Here is an 18,851-nt window from a genome sequence, read left to right as displayed (position 1 = left end):
TAAAAGTCATTTCATGTGGAGAGCTATCTTTTGCTCTCCTTCCATGGACAGCACATATGGCTGGTGTCTCGCTGAGCAGAAGAAAACATAATCCTAAAGTAGAAAATCAAAAATAAAGGGAAATCATAAAATGCCACATAGCATGTGAAACAAATAAAAATAAATGAAGGCTGCTGAAAAGAAGACTATCAAAGTGTATGTTTATTTTAATACCTGTTGAAAGAAATTCAGAACTTTGTCAAAAAAGTTATCCTGATAACTCCAGTTGGCTGACTGACTTCGGTACACAGAAAGGAAGTCTGGAAGGGAAGACAAGTTCAAGATCAGGAAAGGCACGAGTGTGCCAAGAGAAAGGAAAATGCAGACAGTATGAAAAAGACAAGAGGAGAATAAACAGAAGAGTGAAAAATGGACCCTTTGGAAGAACCTGGAAGAGAAATAAATTAGGAGTAAGAAAAACACCAGCAATTGAGCTGGTCTTTGGTACTTTGTCAACATTTTGATAAAAATAGTGAACACTATGTCACCATGATGCAATGAAGAAGGGAGGGATGTTGACCCAGGACCCACTGGGACTGACAGGTTATTTGAACAGCATGTGATGCCCAGTATCAAAAATCTGTTTGTTTGTGCAGCCATGCAAGTTCTGTCTGCAAGCAGGAAGTTTTCATAAGATTTCATTATTTAGCTTAAACACACATACACACACACCCAAATTTCCCAAATTAGAAGGTATTTCCTGTTTTGAAATTAAACTTCATTTAGTATATTTCCTGAATTTGTCATCCTTGAAGCTCAAGTCATTTTCTTTTATGTGACTGTGTGACTCTATATCAAGGTTCATTCACAGAAATCAGAAATTTGGCCATGAAAGGGAGTCAGACAGGGGTACACAGGATCTGCCTTTTTCTCCTGCCAAACCTGCTGATGCTCCTATGGGGAGGGTGAGCAGCAACAAAACTGATATACAAGCTGGTGAAGCTCACTCTGGATCTCTGCAGAGCGTAACAGCCTCAAAAATATAGCTTCCCCACTTTAAACCTATGAAATATATACAAGGCCAAACCTAGGGGATGGTGATAGTTATTGACATTATAAAGAGATTCTTCCCTTTCACAGAAACACTTGCTGTAGGGTTCCTTTAAAGAGCGAGCCCACTGGAGCATTTAAAATACATTTTTAAATGATTCGCATGCACCTTTTAGATCATATATTAACAGTGAGTTGATGAATATTGTGCACCTGTAAAACAGCTGTTTGGCTGAAGCTTGAGGACAGTCATTAAAACCAGCTTGGCTCACGGCCTGGGCCCTAGGCAAATCAGCACCTATACCCAACAATCAGAGAAAAGAGTGGAAGCGAGGCATGCAGATGGGATGCTGAAAAAAGAAGAACCTGCCAACCTGGCTCATCCTCAGGACTTCCGAAGAGCCCAGTTTCAGCTCACAGGGGGAATCAGAGCACGCTCTCGAAAACCTTTTTCCTGCGCTGCATTTGTACGCTTAATCAACACGAAGTCATCTGAGCTAACCAGACAAGCTCTTCTTCCCACGGGTTTTTGCAGCTTCCAGAGACAACACACATTGCTACGAATGCCATCATTCAGCAAACACAAGGACCATGTCTTCTTTTTCTTTCTGAACCACATTTTTCTTGCAGTGGTTTAGCAATCTCCCCAAATGTATCTGACACGTTTTACAAAATCAGTATACATCTCTGCTTATCATAGAGCAACTATTTTTTTTTCCAGTCTTCCTAAGCTTTTGAAACAGGCCCAGTGTGCCTGAAATAAAAATTCTGAGTACAAATATCAGCTTCATTGCATTTCATTGATAAGAGTCAACATATCCTCTAAGTCAGCAAATATTCCTCTTGACAACCATGAATTATGCTAAGATCACAGAGCTAAAGACCTTATTAGTGGTTTGCAGAGAGCTCAAGTGGAAAAAAGCACCCCAGCTGTTTTTAAAAAAAGGAAGGTTCTATTCTTCTATAAATCAATAAATGTTTGCTACTGAAGTTCTACTATTTCCAACTGAGATATATTATTCTCATTTTAAAACTGGTTTCAGTCAGCTTCCTTTAACAAAATAATCTCCCAGAATGGAATTTTAGAATTTGGGCCTAAGAAGAGTACAATGCCTTATATTTAAATGGCATTAAGGGAATTTGGGCAACTTAAAGTTTATCAAAACACAAAGAAAAAAGTTCTGGGAAATGAGATTCTAGAGGGGAAAAAAAGGGAACAAATGAAAATGTGCTCTTTTGTGAGCACTAACAAATGTCCAAACAATGTCTAGGATAGAGGAGATGTTTTCTTTGTGCGTCCTCCAAGAAGACCAGCTACCCAAGGAAACTTAGTGCTCTAGTGATTTTAGAATAACAGTTGCTAACACATTGCTATCTACAAAGTGATTTTCAGCAACTAAATATGGAGAGAGTGAAATGAACGTTGGGCGGGGGCATTAACATAAAACTGCAGTGAAAACCATTCTCTTGTCCCTTATCTCAGGACTTGTAATCAACAGGCAGTTTCTTGGTACCAGGGGCTATATTTCAGGGTGCTTGGATGGAAAAGCAGCTCTGTTTCATTTTTGCCATCCTGACCCCGTAGCCTTGTGCTCGCCATCACTGAGATTCTGATTCTGCACGAGAGAGAAAAAAACTGATCTCAATCCTATGTTTGTTGGCATGTGTACAGATAGCTTCCAAGTCAGAAGGAAAGAGATCTAGGGGCAATTTAGAATATGATTTTTAAAAGATTTACTGTTATAAAATTTGTCAATTGTTAAAAGGTGAGGACAAATTTCCTCAAAGACATAGAGATTTCCTTGACAGTCTATTTGACCTTTCATGTTGCTGAAACAGAACCTAATTATTCCCTGTACAGAAAGGCAATACTGAAACTTGAGGCTTAGGTTAACTCTCTAAGACAGTGGTCCCCAATCTTTTTGGCACCAGGGACTGGTTTCACGAAGACAATTTTTCCATGGATTGGGAGCGGCGCGGGGAGATGGCAAGTGATGGGGAGCAGCTGTAAACACAGATGAAGCTTCGCTCCATCTCCCGCCACTCACCACCTGCTGTGTGGCCCAGTTCCTAACAGGCCAGGGACCAGTACTGGTCTGCAGCCTGGGGGTTGGGGACCATAGCTTTAAGATGAAAATCTTAGCATTGGCTATAAATCAAGGGCTCAGGTCCCATTTGAGTTCTCTGGTAAAAACTGTTACCCTCTAGAGAATGAAGTGAGTTCTTTTTTTATCAATAAAAGCCTTTATCTTCTCTCCAATAAAACCCATTGCACCCCAGATTACCTTCCTTTCTTCCAAATGCAGCAAGGTCATTCAGCTAAGCCCCACGCAAGGGTAGCCTGGAGCTCTGACACACTTTATCATAGGACAATCTCCCAAGCGCCCCCATATTATTAATGGGATATAGCTGTCCTTTATTTCTTCTGCTTAGTCACCTGTTTTTCCAAATTTTGCAATAAACATAGAATATTTGCACAATAAGAAGCTCTATTTGTAATAGCCTTAATTCTATTAAGGCACTCATATTTACCCTGGTATCTAAAGCTAAGAACTCATAAAATGGCATACAATACCCATCATAAGCTTGTCCCAACTTCTTCCTTCAGATCTAAACTCCTTCACTTCCTACTGTGAACTTAAAATTTAATGACACTGAACTTCTCATTTTTCCAGAAAGATATTATACCTTTTCACCCTTGATATTGTCAAGTTGTCATTTTACCTGGATTTCCCTTCATTCCTTCTTCATCAGAAAAACGATGCCTCATTCTTCAGAAACCAAGTCAAACATCAGCTTCCTCTGGGAAGCTTTACTAGCTGGTGTCACTACCTCTACTGTGTTAACAATGCCTGTCTGTGCCTCATAACCTGTCCTGTGTCATTTCAGTTCAGAGCCTTGTGTGTTAGTTTCTCAAGGTGAAGTTGATTGATTTATTTAATATTTTTATTCCCAGAATTCTAGCTAAGCACCTAGAATGTGTTAGGCACTCAAAACAAACTAAATGGTTACTGAATGAATGAATGAGTCGATTTTGTCAGCAATAACAGCATGAGGGTAAATCAGAGAGCAGTTGGATAAGGTCAGAGAGAGGAAAGGCTGATATCCCCGGGAACTGGGCTGTAGAAATAGGGATGTTGAAAGAGAAGAAAGAGTTGGGACAACAATGATGATTCACATTTCAGGAAACTCGTTAGATCAGGATCTAACTTCTCAAGTCTATTTTAATAAAGGATGCAGCAATCAAAATGTCAAGGGCTCTCACTGGTCTTTACAGATATCTAATAATTGTCCCATCTGAGTGATATGTCACATACTGTGTCTTATTTCAGTAACTCTAAAAAACTCCACAAACTACATGTTTTCTCTTTTCACTGTGAAGTCTTCCATGCTACATTTCTCAAACACAATGTTGAAAATGAGGAAGCAAATACTTTAAGCAACACTGAACTGGTCTACTCTCACCACCAATGTCTTCCCCCAATATGACAGCAACAGGAAAAAAATGGAAAGAAATTCTGCATTTGTCCATCTTTCCCCATCTTAGATTCTTGAGAAAGAGAGTCAATCAGCCCTTCCCGGTAATTGTCTGTTACATTTCTCAGCCAAGAGGAACACGGTGTAGCGGTCACATAGATTCTGCCCTGCTAATGCCTCTATTAAGCAGACAATCCTTTCTTTTCTACTCCTTTAGGTGATTTTCTGACAATGTAATACTGCAGACAATAAAAACACGCCACCTACCCCGTGCAAAACTGTAATTCCCATAAAACTAAGCTGTAATGGGAGTCCTGTCCATTCAAATGGAGGCATAATCTCACCGAGATCCTTGGCTAAGCACGAATAAAAATCATTATTTTTCTTGCTTTTATTTTATACCATGGGATGATATAAAGTCACAGATATATGGAGACTGTTGTGTAATTTCGCATCTCTAAATTCACTTCTGGTTAAACCAATCAGGTAGAATTGTATTTTGTATCAATTCTTTAACTCTCCAAAATTTCTATTTTGTTTATATTTGTCCCTGTATTAAAAATAAAAATACCAACTCTACCTCCCTGATGTTGCTGCCTGATGCATCCATGTGATTTGTTAAATGTGCCTACGTGGGAGCTCTCTAATTCCAGCAGATTGGTACAATAAGCGTACTGTTTAGCTGATAAACCCTGGCACAAAACAGCAACTCAGAAGAACTCTGCAGAGTGCATGCATTCTCAGTTCACTGTGTGGGAAACAGCAGGCAAGCCTCCTCAATGCTTGTTATTCCTCACCTAAGAACTGTCCTACAGAGGCTGATGGAAGCCAGCTTTGGAATGGGCAGATCCTGAACAGAAAAGTCAACTCATCAGTCTGTGACTTCCACTACCCCCTGCCATAGTGGTCTCTCACTCAAAGCAGGGGAAAGTCTGTGCAAAGCGCATCGTTTAGTAAATATAATTTGTTTATTAAATATAATTTTATTTAATAAATATAATTTTGCATAAAAACTCAATGATTAAATAAACACCCAGATAATGTTCTTATTTTCAAAGATATAGATGCAAATGCCATCCGCTAAAAACACAAATAAAAAAACAAAAAGCAGACCAAAAGCCTCTCCAAGCCTTTCTGTCACCAAATACTCCATAATGAGTGATCACTCAGCTCCTTCCATACTATTTGGAGATCTGTCATTATGTCTCCCAGACTGTCTACACAAGGCCCACTTACAACAGAATTGTGTGACTGCTGCAATGCACTGCCAGGTTATAAATTCACCAGGTGCAGATGCTGTGTAGGCTCTCCATGCCTTCAGCTGCCTCCTGGTTCCAGCGGAGCCTCAATAAGCTTGACAGACTTTCCTGCAGGACCTGGCTGACCTTCTCCGGCACTTTGATGTTAAATACAGCTCCCTGGTGTCACTGCTGGAACTTAAGTGAGTTAACTGTGCTGTCTCGAGCAGGTCCACAAATTTATATTCTATATAGACACAGTTTGCAGACCTTTAACTTCACCCCAGTTTGGAATCCATTGTCTGTCAACATCCCAAAAAGCACAGAGAAGTAATAGGTAAGAAATACAACTTCAACATTATACGGAACAAGCCGTTATGGTATCTCTATAGATGGTAATAAAATGGGCACCAGGAAACTCCATTTGCCATCTGGCAAGTCAAGTACATTTTACTAGCACTAACTTTTCAGCTGTATTTCAGGTGAACACACAGACACCATTTTCTACTTTATAAATGTAGAAATGGAACCATCAAGAAGTTGAATGTCTTTAGCAAAATCTGTTACTTGGTGGAGAAGAAGAAATGTGGACACAAGTTTTCTGTCATCCTTTCAGATCTCCTCCAAATGATTTACGTAGTCTGCCTGAAGGTTAAATACAGGTCTGGAGCTTTTAAATTTCTTACAAAAGTCTGTTCGGGACCATACTACTTATGCTGCTGCTCAGAGAGATCATTTTCCATTTCTGTTTCCATGTTTTCCTCTATAAATAGATAAGGAAATTATTGGCCAATATTATATAACCCTGCTAAGGAATCATAGGCCTTCACTCATCAGGAATGTCAACAAAATTGCTTGCCTGTATAGGAAATCTGAAGGAACTATATAAATTACGAATTTATAGCAAATAACACAGGGTAATCAAAGTTATTAACTTTATACAAAATTAGAGCAGAGTTCACATCTTAGTTTTTGCTAGAAAAAAAATCAAACCAATCCTTTCAAGTGGAAGCAAAGGTAAGGCTTGTTCAGTCCTTTTTTCCCTCATTTTCTATGGACTGTCATGAATTATTAAAGTTATCTTTATGTACCTCGGTACAACAATTGGACAAAACAATTTTTCTGTCTATATTAAATGAAAATAATTCAGTTTAATAAATATGTACAATAATATAACATTATATTAGCAAAAAGAAAGGTTACATTAATCCTTTGATTTTTACTTTAGAAGAACTCTTCTATAAACCTTGTGTTAAATATAAATGTGTTTATATTTTGTTAAAATAATTAGGATAGACATTGTTCTAATTAGGCAAGACTTTTCCAATAGTATACCTAAGAGAAATTTCAACTGTTACATGACATTTTGGGGTAGATTGTCAGTAAAATAAAGCTGCCCACAAATACATGAAACCCCATTCTTTCTAAATAAAGCTAGCACTCAGTAACATACCTTCTGCTTAATGCTGGCAATTTGCAACTTCCTGGTCTAAAGAAATAAAGCACTGAACAGCTTATAAAATGACTTAAGAGATTTTTTAAACATAAACCAACTTTGGCCAAATAGCATTTGGATGAGTTAAGAATAAACAACATATAAAGAGAGATAGATCAGATTTCCTTTGAAATCACAAAAGTCTCAAAATTAAGAGTTTTAAAAAGCTTTGTATTTGAGAGGCTCAAAGGTTTTGGATAACAGTTCAGTTATTTTTTCACCCCTCAAAAATGCTTGATTCTATGTCTGTTAATAAGGAAATAGTTCAATGAGTCAGTGTCTGAGCTTTCATTGCCTTGAAGCCAGTCCAAAATGGGAATTTCTGGCACTTCAGACCAACTTCATGAGCTTTAAAAACAAGTTTTAGTTTTTGAATCTCTGAGCTGTATTTTGCCATTCCAATTACTAAGCTATGCTCTCTAAGGTGTCAGTTTCTTATTCCTTCTTCTTGAGTTTGGCCCATCCCAAACAATTAAGCCATAAAGTAGATGCAGTAGCATCTATTCCAAACGTTATTGAAAGAAAACATACATAGCGCTGCTCACACATGGCGCCTCCAACAAGCTCCACTCCAGGTGGACTCCAGGAGCCTGAAGTCAAGTAGGATAATGACTGATAGAGGGAAGCCTCACCTCCAGCACCATCTTCTTCCTCCTGATCCCCAGGACTAGTGCTTGAAAAAACACCAAGTAAGCAAAGCTACCATTGATGTGTGTCCCATGTCTTTCCACTTGAACCCACGCATAACCCTATCCTCCAGAACAGCTCCTTAAAGGGTAAGTTATGACAAGCTTTTAACCACACTGCCAAATTGTCCCTCAATTCAAAGTGTGTAGGCATAAGTTTAGCTCGGGAGCCTTTGCTAACTCGTGGAGCGCCTTTGTGTACATTAGAATCAAGCATCCTCTAGGGGGGACATTTAGACACAGTTGTCTCAACGGGCCCTGGGGCACTTGGCGTGGCATGTGGAATCAGGCTAGATTTCAGCTTCTCTCCTTCCTAGGCCAGGGACTCTATGCAGAGCACAAACCATCTAACCATTGCACTACAGCCCTACACAGCCCCACTGGCCCCATGAAAGCCAGAGCTGCAACCTTAAGGAAAAGGAAATTTGAAAGCATAATAGAGATTTTCATGGGGCAAAATGTAGTTAAGAGTAAAATTAACATCACATTCTTTATTTTTGTCTGGTTACATAATGATGCATGGTCTCAGTCAATTAATCATCTCAGATTATATGCTCTATGAAAGCAAGAATCACATCTTGTTGGAATACTTGCCAAATCCCTAAGTCAGTGTCTTAAGTTTCCAGAAGGAGGGAGGTTCTTGTTATTTGGTTATGAATGAGGAAGATGGCCAACAGAAACGAAACTGCCCCTCTGAAACATCTATACAATGGTATATAATCTATACTTTTGATTCCTAGCCTGTTATTGAAATATTGTGAACGTGTTCTCAAAGTTAACACATAAAAATTAGGATGATTATGTTAAAGCTCACATCCTTAATTTTACTTTTTAAATTATGAAACCAAAGTTCTGTTTTTAAAACTCATACAGGCTGAGCACAGTCACTCACATCTGTAATCCTAGTGCTTTGGGAGGCTGAAGTGGAAGGATCAATTGTGGACAGGAGTTCAAGATCAGCCTGGGCAACAAAGCAAGACCTTATCTCTACAAAAAAGTAAAAAAATTAGCTGCGTGTGGTGGCACAAACCTGTAGTCTCAGCTATCTGGGAGGCTGAGGCAGGAGGATCACTTGAGCCCAGGAATTTGAGGCTGCAGTGAGCTATGATTGTACCACTGCACTCTAGTCTGGCTGACAGAACAAGACCATCTCAAAAACAAACAAACAAATAAGCAAACAACAACAACAACAAAAATCATACAAATTGAAGTTAATTGAGTAGAATGCCCACTTGGAATAAAAAATGAATACAATATAGCCAGTCATTTTTGATGCTTAAGGATCATAACTCTGGGTTCTAGAAGAGCCCTCAAAGGTCAGGACAAAACTCAAATGCCTACAGGAACTTGGCGAGTACCATTAATGAGTGTAATGTGTACAGAAACCAAGACACAGGCACAACCATGGACAACCCAGAAATGGCATCAGTGTTGGTGATTAGCAGAAAGTGATGGCAACAGGAGATACTTTCCCACTGAAAAGAGGTAAAGTGGCAGCAACTATCAGCCCCAGCTACTGACTGCTGTGTGAGAATGTCATTGTTATAAAATTATTTGGGTGTGCGTTTGGGGGTGAGTAACATAGCAATTTATTTTCTCACTTTAATCCGTTGGTCCTAAATCAACATTCAGGAACTATGCAGTACAATAAATCTCTGACTTTAAAACAGCCTTCCAAATACTAAAAGGTAGTTAGCACCTTTGCCTAGTTTTTTCTTCTGCAGACTAAACATAGTAACTTTTTACAAGTACCACTGTTGTGTGATGTCTAGAATAGAGTACCAGATAGAGTTTGAACACACGATAACCAAAGTGCAAGGTTTAATAATAAAGGCAGAAGAGAAAGGCAAAATAAACCAAAAATCTCATGGGCTCAAACCACCATTATCAGCTACAGGTATATTTTGAAAGGAAAATGTGTAAAACAAACCATCTCCGTAAGAAACAACTGTGGAGACAATATACAGTGCTTCCTTTCTCTGAATTCCTTTTGTTTCTTGTTTTTTAATTGGGTAGATTAAGTATCAACTCAATTTGTTAATTGCTTTCCTTAAAACAATTAACTATTAATTATAGTCCCTGTTATTAGCCGTCTCCAATTTTTGCAAGCTGCAGATGTTTTTACAGCAGGCTCCCAGTGAGATTGGCAGTTTAGAATATTCTCTGCCAGCAAGCTACATTCCTTTTAGCAAGTGCCTACACGCAAGATAATGTCCTTTTTTAATAAGGTTTTTGTGCAAATGAAAATGAGCACAACACTGTAAATGCACATGCAATTTCAATTAAAACCGGAGTGTTTCTAAGATGGAATTTTATTTTCATTCTTTTGGATAAGAATCCTTCATATTGCATTGATTGAAAAGCAATTTTCAAAGAGCATGCTATTAGGAATAATCAGAAACCATTGACAGAGAGACCCTATATTTACATTTCTCCATGCTTTATAGCCACAATGCAATACAATAAATACCCTGTATTAACGAATGTACCAAATTTAAGTTTATATTATCAACATCACACTTCTCTGTACTAACCCATCAAATGTGTTAACTACCCAGATTGTTTCCTAGGAGCAATACCTCCCAGGACTCTAGATACAGTAATGCACACTTACACTTGCTATAATGATGCTTATATGTTCCACAACTCCACTTACAGTCCATACATAATCTTAGAAAAGATCAGTCTGCTCATGGTCCTCTGTGTCCCTCTGTGTTTCTCATCATTTCTGAGGCTTCCCTTTCACAGCTTTCCTTGATACAGAGAATGTATTGAACCTGAACTTCTCCTGCCCTTGTGCTTTTCATTATTTAGGCTTATAGGAAGCTCCACCTGCTCCACAAAGCTTTTCTTCAACTACCACAACCCAAGTTAATTCCACTCTTTCCCAGAGACCAGGGTGGGATTTGCTGGCTCTGCCATGAGCCACCTGTACGTCTTAAACCACAGGTCCCTTGACCACTCATAGCTTAATCTCCTCTCTCAAAAAATGGAGGACTAGATGAAATTAGTACTCCCACTGTAGCTCATCTAAACCTGGGTTTTTGACCTGCTCAACTCTTCTGACAAGAAGATAGTACCTATATGGTTACCATACACAAATTAACCATGGCTGAAATGAAGTGTGAAAACTTAGACTTCGATCCAAAAGGACTGACTGCGGCGGTGGGACAGCTGCATAGAAAGGGGGAAAATATTTCACTAGTTCATAAATACGGCATGGCCGCTTTGCACCATTCGCAAGGAGAGTGTGTGCTGTGAACTTTGCAGATAGGTTCACTGCTTTAATGTGAAGGAAAAACTGATTATGATTGTGTGTTTTCTATGTTGTCTAGTTCCCAAGCTTATGAGCTATTTACAAGAAGCTGAAGTAGAATATACGCATTTAATTCATTTTATTGTGATGCATTGAGATGAGTAGGTTTTAAATACTCATTAAAAAGTTTACTCAGCTGTTGACACAGATAATGGACTCTGGGGAATTAAAGGTCTCTAAAAGACCCATATTTTCTCTGTCCCTTTCTTACTGATGTGAGAAAACACAAACAGACTCAACTTAAAAGGACAGTTATTGAAATTCAGACTGAACATGTGTGTTTCACATCTAGAAACTGCATTCCCTTTTCATCACTAAAAGGATGGGGCTGAACTGAGCGAGACATTTGATAGAATTGCAAAACCATTTGGGAGGATTTATGTGCAAAATTCAAAGGAGAGTCACAGCATTTGATGAGTGTGAACCATGATTTAAGTTTCTGTGATATTTTTGATACTCTGCCTTAGGACGGATCTGAAGTATCATGGAAAATACACTCGTTTATAAAGAGGCCTGGCTGAGCTGAAAGCAAACTGCAGCCCATCAAGAACATAAAATAGCCTTAATTTTGTGCAGTAACAAAAAAATAGAACGAAGTTCTATCCTGCTTCTGTGGCCAGGTTTGGAGCAAATGGTCAGGATGCCGTCTCTATGAAAGTGTTCTTTCTTGCATAGCACTGCTAGCCTCAAAGCCTTGTGCCGCTCTCAGTAACATAAAGCAGAAGACAGAATCAAGAAAAAGCCTGACTGAATAAGTCCCACAATTTTTAAGAAGAGTTGAGACATTTTAAATACCAGCATTCTCACTTAGATGATAAAAATCAGTCAATAGCCACACCTACAAGTGAGCCTTTTATAAAGAAGAATGGTCTTCAAAGTCTTTCGGCAATACTTTTATTATTGCTAAGCATCTCCCTTTCTGAATAACTGAAAGGATGTATTTAACCACCAATCATTGCTAGAAAAGGTTATTGTTCTGCATATACCTGTAATTCTGTTCTTGTGCCTCAGTGTTGGGAAATCAGAAATATACCTGAACCACATGATCATTTAACTAAGAAAAAGAAAAGATAATAATTATGACCATAACTCCCATCTTCAAGCAGCAAGTAGATGCCAGGTACCTTATATATTTATTTCTAATCCACTGATCTTTGGGGAAAAAAGTTTGAGTTCACTGCAGCTCTACCACTGTACAGCTCAGTGAGATTTATCTCTGAGCCTCAATTTCTTAGTCTGTCAAATGGGGATAGTATTAATAATAACAATAATCACTTCCTAGAGTGCTACAAGGTTTGAAACAATAAATAGTTTAGCATAGTGCCTATAAAAAATTGTGAGCTACTGTTAACATTGTAATATTTACTTGAGTATTTTCCAGACTTCTATTTCTCATCCATTCATATGTATTTGGGAAAAAGAAATAAAGGAAAAAGCTCCCTCTACATAATTTCCCCCTGAACATTTTATCTACTTTGATACAGCTCACACTTTTACCCACAGAGCATTTCCATGTCAGATACACTTTGTACTTTCCAGGATGCAAGACAGGTGAACATGAAAGGACCAGCTGGCTGTTGGACCCTAGCTGAGACAGAGGAAAGGGGAAAACAAGCTCTCTATTCCTGTGCAAGTTGCAGAGGCTACGGCCGCCATTTTCTGGGTTTAACGTGAATATACTTAAACGACTTCCAGTCTCAGAAGGATGGAGTAAGCACATTTCACCCTAATCTCCCCTCTTATTACAGTTAAAACCCTGGAGAAAATAAATGAAACAGCAGCAGAAGACTCTGAAAGGTAGAATCAAGAAGACAGACTTTCTAGAAACCTCAAGATGCAAGGAATGACTCAGTGACCTGATTAAAAGAATTGAAGGAAGTTCTTCAGAGAGGAAATGACAACAGAAGGACACTTGAAACATGGGGTTAAAGAGAGAACAACAGAGCAGGCAAATATATGGATACAAAAATTACACTACTCATTTTCTCTTGAGTTTTAAAAATTATGTTAGATGATTTAATGCAAAATTATGATATTTTCTAGTGTAGTTCTCAACGTATGTAAAGAAGACATTTTAGACAACTAAATTATAAAGTGGGAATGCTAAAGGATCCTAAATGATTGTAAAGATATTTAAAATGGCAAATATTGATATTAGTAAATTGTGATAAATTTCAGATGTATAATCTCTAGAGCAACCACTAAAAAAAATACAAAAAGATATTCTCAAAAACACTATAGGCAAAACAAAATGGAACACTAAAAATGTTCAAGTCACCCTTAGGGAAGCAGAGAAGGGAAGCAGATGAGCAATAATCAAGTAAAACAAATGGAAAACAAATACTAAAATGGTAGACTTATGTCTTAATCAAATATCAGAAATTTCATTAAGTGTAAATGTTCCAAATATACAATTAAAGGACAGAGATTGATAGAGTGGATTAGAAAAGTGACTCATCCATACAGTGTCTACAAGAAACTCCCTTTAAATATAATGAGAGAGGTAGAATGAAAGTAAAGATGTGCCATGCAAATACCATTCAAAAGAAAGCTGGAGCGGCTGAATTAATATCACATAAAGTAGACTTAAGATCAGAGAAAATTACCAGAGACAGAAAGGAACTATCATGATAAAAGTGTCAATCTACCAAGAAAACATACAATTTTAGGCCATAGTTTCAGGTCTTAAAGATGTGGGGACAACTTCGATTATTGCACCTGAGTGACCCTGGGCTTTAGTCTTCTGTAAGTTTCTCCAAGATTCTGTGTTCCCATCTGAAAAAATGGGACTGATGGGGCCTATGCGACAGAGTTGTTCAAAGGTATAAATGAGGTCATTACATAAAGGTACCAGACTCTTGTTTCATATTTGCTTTTCCCTCTACTACATTATAAATGCTTTGACCTAAAAGCTGCAAATCCTCAAAGGAACTTCGACTTTTCAACTGTTTACTTATCGTTTCTTTCTCATGAATGGTCATGAGCTTTACTGGCAGATGTAATTTGGTAAATTAATAAGATGTAGAAATGCAGATTCTAATTAACTTTAGAACCCACTATGTAATGCAGAGTGAATCAATGGAAAATCGGCTGAGACAGAATATAGGGATAGTAATATTTTGTAATATATGGTAATGGAGTAGGATCTGGATGATTACGTGTTTTTACCCGGCTCTTCTGTTCATAGGAAGAGAAAGTAAGCAATGACAGAGATTAATAAAACCACGAAATTATTACTTAATATTTCACCAAACAAGAAGAATTGAGAGGAGAAAGAACAAAAAATTATTGCTCAAGTAATCTCATTTGATGTATTTCCTTCCTTCCTTCCTTCCTTCCTTCCTTCCTTCCTTCCTTCCTCACTCCCTCTCTCTCTTCCTTCTTTGTTCTCTACTTTGCATCTTCTTTTCTGGTGAAGAATAGAAGATCTTATCTCTTCCTTTAGAGCATAATTCTCACCACTGTGTGTGTTTTAACTACTCCAATGCATGATTTGGTAGAACTAATATAAAAAGCTACAGGTGAAATTAACTTTTCTAATTTCAGACTAAATGGTCTAGGCCAAAATGTAATATTACAAAAGATACTACAAAAGATTTTTTAAAAAGAAGAAAAAGTAAAAAATGATGAATGTACCTCCCCACCAGCATACTATACTACCTACTATTAATAGGCATCCCAAAACTGGCAGGCACTATTATTTTTTCCAATCATAATAGATCAAAAGAATAGAGTAAAGCAGAGAGATTAACAAATCTACTCTAAATTTCACCTTATTTTTTAAAAAATAACAGTTACCAAATGAATTACTAAATGAATAAAAGTTAAAATTTCAAAAAAATCTAATATTAAGTATGAAGTGGAAAATTCATTAATAGGAATAAAACTGATATTCGTAGATTTCTTTTGGGAATTCAATTTATTTGGTGTCACTGCGTTCAAAAAACATTCAGAAATTTTGAAAACTTGTGAGATCTTGGACACCAGAGCTTATTAAAAGTCATGCTCTCAGGTCAAAGCTTAAGAAAAAAGTCTTTAAAACTGCATTTTAGATAATTAAACTGCCTTAGGAAAGAGTTGTAGATTAATATAACTCCAGTACCTCCTGGTTTTCTGCACTCTACAGTTAGAAGAGCTAGTAATTTAAAAAATGTAATTAGGTCATTGGATGTTAATCAGAAGCAAAACCCATGGTCTAAATGGGGAAAGTGCTAATCAGGTCATATATTTATTTTGCCATATTTATTAATAAGTGCTGTCATTTCTCCATTTTTATGTTCTTAGACTTTAAATATCACTAACTTCTAAAAGAATTTGTGGCAGTTTTCAAAGATAATCATAACGTTAATTATTATTGTTTTTAAAATAAGTAGAATAAGAATATTTAAAAAGGAGTAAAGAAAATAGACATTACTAGTATCTGTTATCAACAGATGTCACCAATATCATTATTGTTTTTAAAATAAGTAGAATAAGAATATTTAAAGAGGAGTAAAGAAAATAGACATTACTAGTATCTGTTATCAACAGATGTCACCAATATCATTACTCCTGTTGGCCATGGCTGATGAATTGGATTCTGAAAAAATGTTACGATGTCAAGGTTGTAAGTATCATAAGGTGATTAAAGCAATAATTAGTTTGTTAGCCTACATCAGGGATGTTTGGTAACTAATCATTACATTCACCTCCCCAAGTGCCATTCTCTTTACGTTATAGCAAACACTATAAGGTTAAACAATTTACTAGAATGTTCAAAGGGAGAAAGTCCAGATTGATTCCTGCTCATTTGATTACTTTGATTTCAAGATAAGCTCGTAAAAGTCTACATTTATAGACAAAGAATAAAACAAATTATTTGGTTGTTTGTTTGTTTTTTAAAATATCAGCTTGCTTGTAGAAAAACAGGCAAAAAAAAAAAACATAAAAAAACTAAGACAAAGCATTCAGCATCTCAGCTGCACGGGCTCTGTATACTCAGACTGAATTCCCTGTAGAATACCAAACAAGTGAAATGCTTCAGGGTTGTTTGTCCAAAGTCTTGAGATGTTGTGATTGAAAGTAACATGTGGAATCAGTTTGAGAAAAATAAACTAAGTCAAAGAAAATGGCTCAAGTAATAAACTAAGATAGAGTGGAGACTATTTAGAAAAAGGAAATAGCTTCAGAGAAATATTTTGAGATGCAGCAGACAGACATTTCAAAGCCAGAAAAACAGAATTTACTTACAGAGAACACTCTCAAATATTACGTATCTGTTTATTCACTGCCTATATTTGGACAAAATTAAATACTGTCTGTAACGCAGAATATGTTGTAATACATCTCATTGATCAAATACTGTTTTTCTTTAATGAACTAAAAATAGAAAAGACTGCAGGTGTCTTGGCATGGTAGAAAAAGCTCCCAAGTGGGACAAGAAAAGTGGGTTCTATCTAGTTCAGCCACCTAAGGCCCTGGCTTCAGTGTGGGAGTTTATTTCACTTCTCTGGGTCTCCAGGTTTCATAACTATATGATGAAACGAGATGACTTCAAAGGTTCGCCGAGTTAGTTCTGTCTGTGAATCCATAAGTCCGAACCTCCTACTGCCTCGGATGTTTGACAAAGGCTTTACTGAGGCTGCCACTCTGTTTTTTCACCATCACAAGCAAATATGGTGTAAGGTATGTGGGAAATTTTATAGGGCAAAACAGTAACCTTAGAGAACTTGAATGACATGGCTAAAAAGGTTTTAATTAAAATTATGCCAGAGAAAAACTGAAAACTATTTAGAGTTAAAGGAGGCACCGAGTATTTAAAGTTGTGTGAGAATGGTATTGAGTATGTATATCTTGAAATGTGTATAGGTGAAATCTATGTAGAAGGGTAATTTTTAGATTTTTATTCTATTCGCAGACACATTTCAGTTTTTAGCACTATCTCAAAATGATCAAAAAGCTCACTGATTCCTTTCATGTTTTTGGTTTTGCTTTTGAGTATGCACACTAGATAATCTGTATGCACACTCTGAAATATTACCGTCCTGGATCAATGAAGGTTAACACCAGGCCATATTTGCAGTCCGTATCCTGGTGAGGAGGCCAAACCCCAGAGGAGAGTCATGCCTTTGAGAGGGACACTAGGGGTGAACTGGGGAATTCTTAGTGGCAGCTGGGGAGGATAGACACTGGAATGTTCTGGCTTCTGTCTTTAAAGCAGCTGCTCAACTCTCCTGTGCCTCTTCTGACACTAACACCTCCTTGCAAAGAAGCAACAAGCAGCAATTAGAAAAGTGATGGTTCTCCACCTCTTAGATGAATGGAAGGGAAAGGTGGTTATCAGTGCTCTGGTGGAAGGAACTTGTCCTTTATTATTTAGCAGAAGGCGCTAATCCATGATATCATGTAATCTCTCTCAGTGACTCATTTTCCTCACCTGGACAGTATATATAATAGTAGTGTCAACTTCCTTGAGTTGTTGTGAAGATTAAATGAGATAATCCATTTAAAGGGCTTTGAAAAATGCAGGACGCACATACTACATGTCACATAAATGTTGTTGTTCTTATTATTATTGTTATTATCATCACAGCATCATCATCATTACTACCTGGAAAATGAATAATTATTTTCCAAAGATGAAAGAAGTTTACAAGTAAAAATCTATTAAACCTGCTGGTAAATATAGACATAAACATATAGTTTACTAATCACTCTCTGTGTCCTCATCCCTGGGGTCCTTGGCTGTCAACGATGTCGCTGGCACACAATGGGGACTCCAAAGATTGTAACAGCACCCTGGACCCCTCACATCCTGCCAGTGTATGTGGATGATTCACACAGACACGACACTGACTTTATGTTCTGCACTGAGTATTTCCTCAAAGAGGTGGGAATAGTATTCTAGGGTCACAGCTACAAATGGTACTATAATATGACATCTTAATGAGTCCTCTAGAAACACATTAAACATATACATTTTATAGCACTTACAGTATTTGAACTTTAGGGGTTTGTAGAATGGTGCCTGGCTTATGGCATATGGTAAGTGTTATGGAAGGATTTGTTGTCATCATCATCATCCTTATAGTGACTGTATATTATTATCATCATTGTTCTTGTAATAACTTATGTACCTGTCTATTCTCTCCAAGCATTATAATGAGAGAAAATGCCAAAATAGAGATCATAGTTTATTGTTCTTGATACCCCTAGTATGCTTAACCTCAGAAATATTCATTAATAAATGAATAACTGAATACATCAATGGATGCAAGAATGAATAATAAAATAATTCAGTAAGTCAGAGCAATTTGATTTGTTGGTCATATTCTATGCCACTGTCACCATCTGATCATTCCCCTAATCTCTTGCCAAGCTGTTGCCAAATTTGATTTGTGACTTTGCTAAAATATATGCTGGCTTCTATAAGCTTTATTAATCTCTTTCTTCTTGCTAACTTGTGTTTGGATAATATCATGCTGAGGGGGTACAACTCTGGAAATAAACCCAAATTTTTCTATGAAACAGAAATAAAGACTAGTTTGGGCTAGATAAATATGAATCTAAGCAAAGAAATGATATTAGTTTCATGATCTCATATGTGTGTGTGTGTGTGTGTGTGTGTGTGT

Source organism: Propithecus coquereli, unplaced genomic scaffold (genome assembly GCF_000956105.1).
Source record: "Propithecus coquereli isolate 6110/MARCELLA unplaced genomic scaffold, Pcoq_1.0 Scaffold103, whole genome shotgun sequence".
In the NCBI taxonomy this organism is placed as follows: Eukaryota; Metazoa; Chordata; class Mammalia; order Primates; family Indriidae; genus Propithecus; species Propithecus coquereli.
The sequence above is the reverse complement of the archived record's forward strand: the minus strand, read 5'-3'. Positions refer to the sequence as shown.